Below are 14,148 nucleotides of genomic sequence, written 5' to 3' on the forward strand. Positions count from 1 at the left end.
CCAAATTGTGCCTCAACCCCGAGCTCACCCCCGGAACTGTGGGCTATAGCACACTTATTTGGCATAAAATGGCCCGTTCCCGCCGTTTCGCCCCTTTGACCACCCAAATTGCCCCGTCCACCCCAATGGTCCACACTAGATCTCTCCCCAGCCTTTCTGGGTGCCCAGTTGATTTTTAGCCCAAAGCGCGTCTAGACCCCGATCCCACCCTAGGAACTTTGGGCTATAACACACTAATTTGGCCTGAAAACAACCCTTTCGCTCTGTTTCGTGCATTTGACACCCACATGTCCCCGCTCACCCCAAAGGCCCATATTAGGCCACTCTCCAACCTTTTTGGGGTGTCCTAATCAATTTTCAGACCAAAAAACGCCTAGACCCCGAGCCCACCCCCAAATCCATGGGCTATAGCACACTGATTTGTCTCGAAAATTGCCCGTTCACACTATTTTGCCCGTTTGACCACCCAAATGGCCTCGCCTACTGTAAAGGCCCACACTAGGCCACTCCCCAGCCTCTCTGGGGTACCCAGTAGATTTTTGGCCTAACTAACACCCGAACCCCCAGCCCACCCCTAGAATCGTGGACTATAGCACTCTAATATAGACTTAAAGCTGCCCATTCCAGTTGTTTTGCCCGTTAGACCACCCAAATGACCTTGTCCACCCCAAAGGCCCACACTAGGCCACTCTTGTCTGGCTGGGACACCCCTGTCTATTTTGGCCCTAAGTGCGCCCAAGCCCCAGGCCTACCCCTGGAACCATGACCTATACCACACCGATTTGGATTGAAAATAGACCGTTCGTGCCTTTTCGCCTGTTTGACCACCCAAATGGCCCCGTCCACCATAAAGGACCACACTAGGCCGCTCCCCAGCCTTCCTACAGCACCCCTATAATTTTTTGGCCCAAACCGTGCCCGACCTAGGGCTTACCCCCTCGAAAATGGCCTATTTATGTCTTTTCACCCGTTTGTCATCCAAATGGCCCTGCCCACCCCATAGGACCATACTAGGTCCCTCCCCAGCCTTCTTGTGGTACCTTGATCAATTTTTGGCCTAAAACGCCCTTGGGCCTCGGGCTCAACTCTGGAACCGTGGGCTATAGCACACCGATTTAGCCCAAAAATAGCCTGTTCATGCCATTTTGATCAATTGACCACCCAAATAGCCCCGCTTTCCCCAAAGGCCCATACTAGGCTACTTCCCATCCTTCCTAGGGGACCCCAATAGATTTTTAGCCTAAAGTATACCCGAACCCTGAGCCCACCCCTAGAAATGTAGGGTATAGCACACCAATTTGGCCCAAATATGGCCTGTTCACGCTGTTTCACCCATTTGACCACCCAAATGGCCATGCCTACCCTAAAGGCCCATACTAGGCCGCTCTCAATCCTGCCTGGGGTACCCCAATTGATTTTCAGCCCAAAGAGTACTCGAAACCCGAGTCCAACCCCAGAACCGTGGGCTATAGCATACCAATTTGGCCTAAAAATAGCCTGTCCGCACCAGTTTACCCGTTTAACCACCCAAATGGCCCCTCCAACCCCAAAGGCTCATATTAGACCTCTCCCTAGCCTTCATGGGCATTTCAATCAATTTTTTTCCCAAGTGAGCTTAGACCGAGGCCCACCCCGAGAAATGTGGGCTATAGCACATTGATTTGGCCTAAAAATAGCCCGTTCATGCTATTTTACCCATTTGTCTACCCAAATGGCCTCTCCCACCCTAAAGACCTACACTAGGATGCTCCCCAGCCTTCTTGGGGTACCCCGATAGATTTTTGTCCCAAAGGGCACCCAGACCTCAAGCCTACCCCTAAAATTGTAGGCTATAGTACATCGATTTGACTAAAAAATAGCTCGTTCATGCTGTTTTACCCGTTTGACCATCCAAATAGCCCCTCCCACCCTAAAGGTGGTACGAGTGCAAAGAGTACAAGCCTTTCTCAAGAAGTCAAGTTTGGGTTTTCAAAGCATATGAAGATCTTTTTGAACCACTTCAAAACTTTGGCACAAGTTGAGGAGATGAGTGGGAGTCTTGCACTCTATGGCCACCCTTCATTAAGGGCAAGGAGGAATTTAAACACTCCGAATATACACTCAAAGGGTGCCTTTACTTCAAGCTCATTAAGGGCATTATTGTCTTTTGATGCCTTTATTTTACACTCCATAGGAGCTCCTTTCATTAAAGTCAACTTGGTCTTTATATGTAATAGATATAAATAGACTTTTAGGCTCCTATTTTCATTAGCTTTTGATGAATATTGAGTGAACTCTCTTTTGAGAAGTGTTTATAGTGTAGGACTTGGAAAATTCATTGAAACTAGGGCAACCTTGAGTGTGAAATCACTTGTGGTACAAATAATCTTAGAAACATTGGTGCTTTGGGAAGGTTTGAGTCCCTTTTATGTCAACATAAGAGTGTGGTGTTTCCATTGTAAGCTTTAGTGGGTTTTGGTGTTTAATACAAACCTTGGTTCCTATTGTATTATGATGGTTATCTCACTATCTATCTTTTATTTTATGTTCTCTGTTTGTTTTTGTCTTGAATCCGTGTGTTATTGCCTCATCTGTGTTTTTCTCTTTTTTATCTCCTTTTCCGTTTCACCTATTTGACTACCCAAATGGCCTCACCGCTATCCAGCCTACTAGGGGCACCCCAATTAATTTTTGGCCCAAAATACACCTGAAACTCAGGCCCACCCCAGATAAAATGGGCTATAGCACACCGATTTAGCCCAAAAAAGGCCCGTTTGCGCCAGTTTGCCCGATTGACCACCCAAATGGCCCCGCCTACCTCGAAGGCCCACACTAGGCCACACCCAACCCTTCATTGGGCACCACGGTTGATTTTAAGCCCAAAGCATGCTCGTACCCTGGACTCACCCTCGGAACTATGGGATATAGCATACAAATTTGCCCAAAAATGACCCATTCACGTCGTTTCGCCAATTTGACAACCCAAATGGCCTCACCCACCTTTAAAGGCCCACACTAGGCTGCTCTCTAACATTTCTGGGGAGCCCTAATCGATTTTCAGCCCAAAGTGCGCTCGAACCCCGGGACCACCCCTGGAACTGAGGGCTATAGAGCACCAATTTAGCTTGAAAATGGCCCGTACGCATTGTTTCACCCATTTGACAACCCAAATGGCCTCACCCACCCTAAAGTCCCATACTATGCCATTCCCCAGCCTTCCTAGGGTACCTCAATCAATTTTTAGCCCTAAGAGCACCTGTACCTTGGTACCATCCCCGAAACTGTGGCCCATAAAACACAGATTTGGCCTGAAAATGGTCTGTTTGCACCGTTTCGCCCATTTGACCACCCGAATAGCCCCGACAACCCCAAAGGCCCACACTAGGTTTCTCCCCAGCCTTTTTGAGGTGCCCAGTTGATTTTTGGCCCCAAAAGTGCCCAGACTCCGAGCCTACCCCCGAAACCGTGGGCTATAACACACCAATTTAGCTCAAAAATGGTCCATTTGTACCGCTTTGCCAGTTTGTCACCCAAATTGCCCGCCCACCCCAAAGGCCTACACTAGGCTACTCCCCAACCTTCCGAGGGCGCCTCAATCGATTTCAGCCCAAAGGGCGCTTGGACCCTAGGCCCACCCCCGAAATTGCGGGCTATATAGCATACCGATTTGGCCCAAAAATGGCTCGTTCATGCCTTTTTGCATGTTTGACAACCCAAATGGCCCCTCCCACCATAAAGGCCCACACTAGGCCACTCCCAAGCCTTCCTAGGGTGCCTTTGTAGATTTTTAACCTAAAGCACGTCCGAACCCCGAGCCCACCCCCTGAAACATAGGCTATAGCACATCGATTTGGCCCAAAAATGGCCTGTTCGTGTCGTTTTGCCCGTTTAACCACCTAAATGGAATCACCCACCCCAAAGGCCCACATTAGGCGAATCCCTAGCCTGCCTGGGGTGCCTCAATTGATTTTTGGCTAAAAGCACGCCTGGACCCAGGCTCATCCCCAAAATCGTGGGCTATAGCACACTAAATTAGCCTGTAAATGGATCGATCGTGCTATTTCGCCTGTTTGACCTCCGAAAAGGCCACACTAGGTGACTTCCCTGCCCTTCTAGGGTGCCCCAATTGATTGTTGGCCCAAAGCATTCCCAAACCTGGGCCCACTCACTGAACCGTGGCCTACAGCACACTTATTTAGCCAAAAAATGGCTCGTTCACGTCGTTTTGCTTGTTTGACCACCTAAATGGCCTCGCCCACCTTAAAGTCCCATACTAGGTCACTTTCCAGCCTTTCCAGGGTGCCCTGGTTGATTTTTAGCCCAAAGTGTACCCAAACTCTGATCCCACCCCTAAAATCGTGGGCAATAGCACACCAATTTGGCCTAAAACTGGCCCTTTCACTTCGTTTTGTTTGTTTAACACTGAAATAGCCCCGCTCATCCAAAAGGCCCATACTAGGACACTCCCCAGCTTGCTTGGGGTGCCCTGATCAATTTTTTCTCCAAAGTGCACCCGAACCTTGGGCCTACCATGGTACTGTTGGCTATAGCACTTTGATTTAGACCAAAAATTTGTTGGTTCGCACTGTTTCTCCTATTTAACCACCTAAATAGCCTTGCCAACACCAAAGGCTTACACTAGGCTGCTCTACAGCCTTCTTGGGGTGCCCCTATCAATTTTTAACCCAAAGCGCACTCGAAACCTGGTCCTACCCCCGGAACCGTGGGCCATAGCACACCGATGAGGCCTGAAAATGGCCCGTTCGTGTTGTTTCGCTCGTTTGACCACCCAAATAACCCTGCCCACCCTAAAGTCCTATACTAGGCCGCTCCTCAGCCTATCTGGGGTACCTCGGTAGATTTTTATTCCAACAACGCACCCAAACCCCGAGTCCACCCCTAGAACCATGGGCTAAAACACTTCGATTTTGCCTTAAAGCAGCCCGTTCACGTTGTTTCATCCGTTTGACCTCCGAAATGGCCCCAGCACACCCTAAAGGTCTGCACTAGGCTGCTCCCTAGCCTGTCTAGGGTGCCTCAATCAATTTTTAGCCTAAAATACATATGGACCCCAAAACCATGGGCTATAGCACACCGATTTGGCTCGAAAATAGCCCATTCACGTCGTTTTGCCTGTTTGACCACCCGAATGGCCCCACCCACCCTAAAGGCCTACACTAGGCCACTCTTCAACCTTCCTGGGGCGCATTGATAAATTTTTGAACCTAAGCGCACTCGGAACCCAAGCTTACCCCCAAAACCATGGGCTATAGCATAAACCGATTTGGCTTGAAAATGGCCCGTTCACGCTGTTTTGCTTGTTTGACAACCCAAATGGCTCTGCCTACCCCAAAGGCCTACACCAGTCTACTTCCTAGCCTTCTGGGGTACCCCAGTCAATTTTTGGCGAAAAGTGCACCCTGAAACGTCGTCTATTGCATACCAATTTCCCTAAAAAATGTCCTGTTCATTCCATTTTGCCCGTTTGACCACTAAAATGGACTCACCCACCATAAAGGCCCATACTAGACTACTCTCCATCCTTCCTAGGGTGCCCCAATTGATTTTTAGCCCAAAACATGACCAGATCCTGAGCCCACCCCCGGAACTGTATGCAATAGAATACCAATTTAGCCAGAAAATGGCCAGTTTGCACCATTTTGCCTATTTGACCACCCAAACGGACTCACCCACCCAAAAGGCCAATACTAGCTGCTCCCCATCCTTCCTAGAGCGCCCTGGTCTATTTTCGACCCAAATAGCGCCTAAACCCTTAGCTTACCCTTGAAATCGTGGGCTATGACACACTAATTTGGCCCAAAAATGGCTCGTATGCGCTGTTTTGCCCATTTGTCTCTTAGATGGCCTCGCCCACCCCAAAGGCCTATAGTAGGTTGTTCCCCAACGTGCTTAGGGTGCCTCAATCGAGTTTTGGCCCATAGAGTGCCCTAACCCTTGGCCCATCCCTAGAACCGAGGGCTAAAGTATATCCATTTGGCCCAAAAATAGCCCATTCACACCGTTTCACTCGTTTAATCACCAAAATAGCCTCACCCAACCTAAAGGCCCATACTAGTCCGTTCTTCATCCTGCCTGGGGTGCCTGGTCAATTTTCAACTAAAAGTGCACCGGACCCAGGGCCCAACCCAAATTCGTGGGCTATATCGCACACTGATTTGGCCTTAAAAAGGTCTGTTCTCATCGTTTCACCCGTTTGACCATCCAAATGGCACATCCTACCCCAAAGGCCCACACTATGCCACTCTCCAGACTTCCTGAGCACCCCGATAGATTTTTGGCCCTAAGCGCGTGAGATCCCCGAGCCCACTCTCGGAACCATACGCCAATTTGGCCCGTAAATGGCCTATTCGCATCGTTTTTCCTATTTGTCCCTGAAATGGCCCCACGCACCCCAAAGGCTTACACTTGGTTGCTCTCCAGCCTGCCTGGGGTGCTCGAGTCAATTTTCAGCCCAAAGCGCGCCCACACCCCAGAACCACCATAGGAACCGTAGGCTATAGCATACCGATTTTTCCAGAAAATGGCTCGTTCGTGCCGTTTTGCCCGTTTGACCACCCAAATGTCCCCGCTCAGCCCAAAGGCTCACACTAGGCCGCTATCCAGCCTTCCTGAGGTGACTCGGTTAATTTTTGGCACAACATCGCTCAGACACCTGGCACAACCCCAAAACTGTGGGCTATAACACATTGATTTAGCCTGAAAATAGGCCATTCATTCTGTTTTGCCCATTTGACCACCCAAATAGCCCTACCCACTCCAAAGGCCCATACTAGGTCACTCCTAAGCCTGCCTGGGATGCCCTGGTCGATTTTTGGCCCAAAGCGCACTTGGACCCCGGGTTCACTCCCTAAACTGTGGTATATATCACACCAATTTAGCCCCAAAAAGGCTCGTTCACACCGTTTTACCCGTTTGGCAACCCAAATGGCCCTGCCCACCCCAAAGGCCAATACTAGGCCACTCCCCAACTTTACTGTGGTACCTCGATTGATTTTCAACCTTAAGCACGCCCGAACCCTGGGTCCACTCCCAAAATTGCAGGCTATAGAACACCGATTTGGCCTAGAAATAGCCAGTTCGCACTATTTTGCCCATTTGACCATACAAATGGCCTCATCGACCCCAATCTTCCTGGGGTGCCCCAATTAATTTTAGGACCAAAGTATGCTTGGAATACGGTCCCACCCTAAAAAGCGTGGGAAATGGCACACCAATTTGTCTTGAAAATGGTCCTTACGCTTTGTTTCACCCGTTTAACACTAAAATGGCCCCATCCACCCCAAAGGTCCTTACTAGGTCTCTCTCTAGCTTTCCTAGGGTGCAACGATCTATTTTTTGCCCAAATTACGCCTGGACCCCGGGCCCACCAAGGTACCGTTGGCTATAGCACTTCGATTTAGCCCGAAAATGGCTGGTTCGCGTTATTTCGCCTATTTAACAACCTAAATTGTTCTGCCCACCCCAAAGTCCCATACTAGGCCGCTCCAAAGCCTTCTTGGGGTGGCTCGATCAATTTTCAGCCCAATGCGCATCCGAACCCCGAGCCTACCCTCAGAATCGTGGGCCATAGCATACTGATGAGGCCCAAAAATGGCTCATTCATGCTATTTTTCCCGTTTAGACACTCAAATGGACCTGCCTACCCTAAAGGGCTACACTAGGATGCTTCCCAAACTATTTGGGGAATCCCAGTGGATTTTTGTCCCAAAGCGCGCTTGAAACCCAAAGCCATTTCCCAGAACCGTGGGCTATAATACTTCGATTTTGCCCAAAAGAGGTCCATTCACGCCGTTTCATCCGTTTGACAACCCAAATGGCCCCGCCCACCCCAAAGGCCTGCCCTAGGCTGCTCCCTAGCCTACCTAGGGATCCTCAATCGATTTTAGAACCAAAATGTACCTGGACCTTAGAACCGTGTGCTATTGCACACCAATTTGGCCCGAAAATGGCCCATTCATGTTGTTTCACCTATTTTACCCCCTGAATGGCCTCACTACCCCAAAGGCCTACACTAGGCCGCTTCTAAGCCTTCCTGGGGTGCCCTAATTAATTTTTGACCCTAAGCGCGCTTGGACCCCGAACCTATCACCAAAACTGTGGGCTATAGCATAAACCGATTTGACTCATAAATGGTTTATTCGCACTGTTTTGCCCATTTGACAACCCAAATGGCCCTGCCCACCCCAAAGGCCTACACCAGGCCACTCCCTAGCCTTCTAGGTCTCCCCATTCGAGTTTTAGCTAAAGCGCGCCGGACTCCCGGTCCACCCCTGGAACCGTGGTCTATTACATATTAATTTCCCCAAAGAATGGACCATTCATTTCATTTCGCCCGTTTTACCACCTAAATGGCCCCACCCACCCTAAAGGCCTGTACTAGACCATTGTTCATCTTCCTGGGGTTCCCCAATCGATTTTCGACCCAAAACGCACCCAAACCCCAAGCCCCCCTTTAAAATCGTAGGCTATAGAACACCGATTTTGGCCTAAAATTGGCCAGTTTGCATCATTTTACCCGTTTAACCACCCAAATGGACCCGCCCACCCCAAAGGCTAACACTAGGCTGATCCCCAGCCTGCTTGGATGGGCCCAGTAAATTTTCAGCCCAAAAGGCTCCCGAACCCCAACTCACACCTAAAATTTTGGGCTATAACACACCAATTTGGCCCAAAAATGGTCTGTTTCACCCGTTTGCCTCCAAAATAGCCTTGCCCACCCCAAAGGCCCATACTAAGTTGCTCTTCATCCTGCCTGGGGTACCCCGATCAATTTTTGTCCCAAAGATCACCTGGACCCTCAGCCCACTCCCAAAACTGAGGGATAACGGACACCTATTTGGTCCAAAAATAGCCCATTCACACTGTTTCACCTATTTAACCACTAAAATAGCCCTGCCCACTCCAAAATACCATACTAGGCCGTTCTTCATCTTGACAGGGGTGCCCTGATCAATTTTGGCCCAAAGTGCACCAGACCCCGAGCCCATCTCTAAAACTATGGGCTATATAGCACACCGATTTGGCCTAAAAATGGCCCATTATCCTCGTTTTGACCATTTGACTAAGAAAATAGCAATAGCACACCAATTTGGCCCGACAATTAACCCCGATCCCAACCCTAGAACCGGGGGCTATAACACACCAAGTTGTCCTGTCAATGGCCCCGTTTATGTCGTTTCCCCCGTTTAGCCTACCAAATGGCCCTGCCCACTCAAAGTCCAATATTAGGCTGCTCCCTGGTTGATTTTTGACCTTAATAGAACCCAAATTTTGATCCCATTCCCAATACCATGGGCTATAGCACACCAATTTGGCCCAAAAATGGCCCGTTCACGTCATTTTGCTCGTTTGACCACCCACATGACCTCTCCCACCCCAAAGGACAATACTAGGCCGCTTCCCAGCCTGCCTGGGCGCCCCTAATATGTGTACGAGCATGATTATGGATAAATACATAAAGAACTCATGCTCAGGTGACTGGACAACTAATGGAACAAGCTTTGGAGTGTGGATCATTAAGGTAATTTTAGTCATTTTGTAATAAGTTGTAACCTAGGCTATAAATAGAACATATTAGGTCATCTTCTCATAACTTAGATGATATTTTGAGAGCTCTTCGAGAGTGTTCATACAAGTGTGGATATCACTTGTGACAAGTGTGGAATCACTTGTGTTGGTTGCTTGTTTTGAAACGTTGGTTGCTTGGGGATTCCATTCCCTTGAGGTCACCGTAAGAACTTGATGTTATTTGTATGAATTCTTGGGTCTTAGTGTTCAATATACACTTTGGTTCAAAGTGTTTGTGCATTGTGTGTCAAGTTATCTATCATTCTATCTTATTATTGTTGTTGTGTTCATTCTCAGTTTTGGGTGTCCAAACTCGAGACCTTGTTGTGTCATTTTTGTTCTTGTTATTGTGTTGTAATCTTAGTTTGTGGATCACTAATTATAGGTGTTGAACACCTTATAATCTTGTTGTTATCGAGCTTGTATTGTTATTGTGTAGTGAATTCGAGAGGGGTCACCAAAAGGGGTCCTCGATTCTTCAAATCATAGACTATTTTAGTGTGTGTTAGTGTATTTCTTGTGAATCTTGTATCATTTGGTATAACAGGATGGCTTGATTTTTTTTCACAAGATCAATCTTGGGCTAGCTAGCTTAAAAATACAAAAAAAAAAAAGAAAAGTATAGAAGTTGTTCTTGTTCTTGGCCGAGACATGTTTCTTTGTGGATAGATCTTGTAATCTTTTGTTTGTTTAGATTGTTTCTAGTTTTGGTTTCTTTCTCACCAACTCTAAATCTAAAGGTTTGAGCTTATGTTTTTGACTTTGTTGATGTAAATTGGAAGTTAGTCGTGTGTTGATATTGTTGATCTTGGCCGTGTGTTGCAATTGTTGCGGACTTAGAGGTGAATGTTGGTGGTCTTCTTGAGAAATTGTTGTTGAGATCTCATTATTCTTCACATCTTGATATCTCTTAGTCAATATAAAGTATAGCATAGATCCAAAAAAGGTGTAAGATAAAGTTAAAAAGTTGTTGGTGAAGAGACTTGAACACATCACTTCAAAGACTTATCATCCACTTTTCCATATTTCAAGGACCTTGTTTTGTGGGAATAGTAAATCAAGTATCATTTTTTGAGTTGGAATTTGAAAAAGTTTCTAAGACTTGAATTTTTCCATCAAAAGACAAACTCATCCATTCCAAATTGTATCAAGACAAAAGCTTCAAATTGGTGATTAAAAAAAATTATGTGGGGCCGCGACCAATTACGTGGCTGCCACGTCATAACATTTTACTGTTCACGTAACATAAGTAAGCTTGAATTTTTTGATTTTTTAGTTTCTAATATTTGTTTCTTAGTTTCATTTTGTTGATTCTATTGCTAATTAACAAACTAGTAATTGTCTACTAGGTTGTAAATTAGTTTTGGGTCCGTTTATTCGTGTCTACGTTTCTTTGTGTGATTTTATCTTTTCAAAAACTCATTGTAGCCTTTTGATTCAAGTACATACAAATTTATTTTGAGTCATTGCAAACAATAATCCATTCCAACCTTAAGCCGCAAGTGGGACCAAGTAACTTCATTGGAGTAAAAATGGTGTACCAACACTTGTGAGACCAATTGAGTGATACTTGAAAAAATGTGAGCTTGAGAGTTAGTGAGGGTGATTTTTACTAACCTTAACTTGTTATTGTTTGTGTTTTGTTTAGTATTTCTTATTAGGTACGATGACTTTGAGTGAAGGTAGTCCAAGAGCCTTGAGAGAGGTAACCATGAATGCTTTGTTGGCAGCCATAATGAGCGTGAAACATGATCTTAGTGGTCGAAGGGAAAGATGAACGGGATGGAGGGTTCCTTTTCAAGGAGAATGGATACACTGGAAGTTTATTTAGATTCCAACCATTCAAGTCCGAAACACTACCATGCCTCGACTAGTGGACATGCTACCACCCCGGATACATTTCCCCAATTGCTCAATCCACCTAGACCAACCCATGAGCCCATCCACCAAGTCCCTACTTATCCAAAAAAATGAAGTCAAGTCAATCAATAAGCTTCCCAAATTCGAGACCCCTTTGATATGCCTAGAGCACCACTAAACCAAAACCAACTAATCCAAATTGATAATATGGAAGGTAAGGGTTTTTATGGAGGTGAGGGGTTAGATGAAGCAACTCTCTTTGTGGATTTTGTGCACAATATAAGAAGAGCTTATGGCGGGGGACATAGAGGCCGAGAGGGAAGAGTTGGACCGGATCCTCATGGTAGGGGCAACTTGGGACACCGACCTCATGTTTAAGAAGGTCTAGTGGACTAAGGAGGCAATGTAGGTAGAGACACAAGCCTAAATTCTATCAAGATCACTCTTTCTTCTTTCAAAAGGACTAATGATCTATCTCTCTATCTTGATTGGGAGTTACAATGTAATCGGATTTTCCAACTCAACGAGTTAACTTCCCAAAAGAAAGCCGCACATGTCATTGCTCAATTTGAAGGTTATGCATCTACTTGGTGGGAGACAAAGCGGTTGCAACAGGTAAGGAATGAAAATCTTGACCTTCTAGATTGGGATGAATTGAAAGCTCTTATAAGGGAGAGATATGTCACTGAAAGGTACAAATAAGAGCAACTAACAAAGCTCTACAACTTGAGGCAAGGAGATAGAAGTGTGGAAGAGTATTATGATGAGTTTCAAAACTTGATCCTACATCTTGACATAGTCTGACCTTCAAATCATTGCCTAGCTCGATTCAAGGGTGGTTTGTGCTATGAAGTTGTTTCTCAATTAGTTGTCCATAAGTTTGACCAAATTGAGGACCTTGTAGAAGCGACCATTGAAGTTGAAAGGAACAATCATGCTAAGAAGACCTTCGGGTGGGACAAGTCCTACAAGCCCTTAGAGAAGAAGCCATTTGATAAAACAATCCAAAGGTATCCACGGCTTGAAGGTACTAATTCTTTCACTCCTAATATTAGGGTTATCGTTTGTTTTAAATGTCAAGGTTGGGGTCAAAAAGCTAGCGAGTCCCCAAATCAAAGGAACATTGTACTAGTGGAGGGTGATCCTTATTTTGTTGTGGATAAAGTGACCAAAAATAATGTTAGTGAAAGAACCTCTCAAGAGGATGATGGAGATGATGGTGAACCCGAGAAGGTGGTGAAAGAAGGGAAAGTTAATGTACCTTATGGATTGATGAGCAGAACACCTCATGATGATGCTTGGCCCGAAGAAGGTGAGGTCTTGATTCCACTTTTACATCTTGATGATGAAGAACCCGAGAGTACACTATGGTCCTTGCTCCAAGGAACTACACTTTTCTTTTTGTTTTGTTTCTTATCACGCTTGGTGGATAGATAAGTATTTCTTTTGGTGCTTATAAGGGTATCTTATTCCATAAGTTACCACGGCATGTGTAGAATGTACACTCGTGGTTTGATATTTTGTTGTTGATTATGCTAACTTTAACCCTCATATCATGAGAAATATATGTTCTTTTATCTCCTCTATTATTTTGAAAGTTCAGATTTGAGGTCGAATCCTTTTTCAAAAAGGGGAGGATAATACGAGTACGATCGTGATTGTGGATTAATACGTAAAGAACTCATGCTCGGGTGACTGGCCAACTAATAGAACAAGCTTTGGAGTGTTGGCTCATTAAAGGCATTTTAGTCATTTTGTAATAAGTTGTAACCTAAGCTATAAGTAGAACATATTAGGTCATTTTCTCATAACTTAGATGATATTTTGAGAGCTCTTTGAGAGTGTTCATACAAGTGTATATATCACTTATGATAAGTGTGGAATCACTTGTGTTGGTTGCTTGTTTTGAAACGTTTGTTGCTTGGGGATTCCATTCCCTTGAGGTCACCGTAAGAACTTGATGTTATTTGTATGAATTCTTGGGTTTTAGTGTTCAATATACACTTTGGTTCATATTGTTTGTGCATTATGTGTCAAGTTATCTATCATTCTATTTTATTATTGTTGTTGTGTTCATTCTCGGTTTTGGGTGTCCAAACCCGAGACCTTGTTGTGTCATTTTTGTTCTTGTTATTGTGTTGTAATCTTAGTTTGTGGCTTGCTGATTATAGGTGTTGAACGCCTTAGAATCTTGTTGTTATTGTGCTTGTATTGTTATTGTGTAGTGAATCCGAAAGGGGTCACCAAAAGGGGTCATCGGTTCTTCAAATCATGGACTGTTTTGGTGTGTGTTAGTGTCTTTCTTGTTGATCTTGTATCAGCCCCGATCAGTTTTCTGGCTAAAGTGCACCGGACCCCAAGCCCACCCTCAAAATCATAGGCTATAACACATTAATTTAGCCTAAAAATGGCTCGCTCTTGCCGTTTCACTCGTTTGACCACCCAAATGGCCCTGCCCACCCTAAAGACCTACACTAGGTTGCTCTTCAGCCTTCCTGGGGTGTCCCGATTGATTTTCGGCCTAAAGTGCGCCCGAACGACGTGTTCACCCCCATAACCATGGGCTATAACACACTGACTTGGCCAAAAAATGGCGCGTTCACACTGTTTCGCCCATTTGACAACCTAAATGGTCCCGCCCACCCCAAAGTCCCATACTAGGCCACTTCCCAACCTGCCTGGGGCGCGCCAATTGATTTTTAGCCTAAAGCGTGCCCAAAA

This window comes from Capsicum annuum, chromosome 10 (genome assembly GCF_002878395.1).
Source record: "Capsicum annuum cultivar UCD-10X-F1 chromosome 10, UCD10Xv1.1, whole genome shotgun sequence".
NCBI classification, from domain to species: Eukaryota; Viridiplantae; Streptophyta; class Magnoliopsida; order Solanales; family Solanaceae; genus Capsicum; species Capsicum annuum.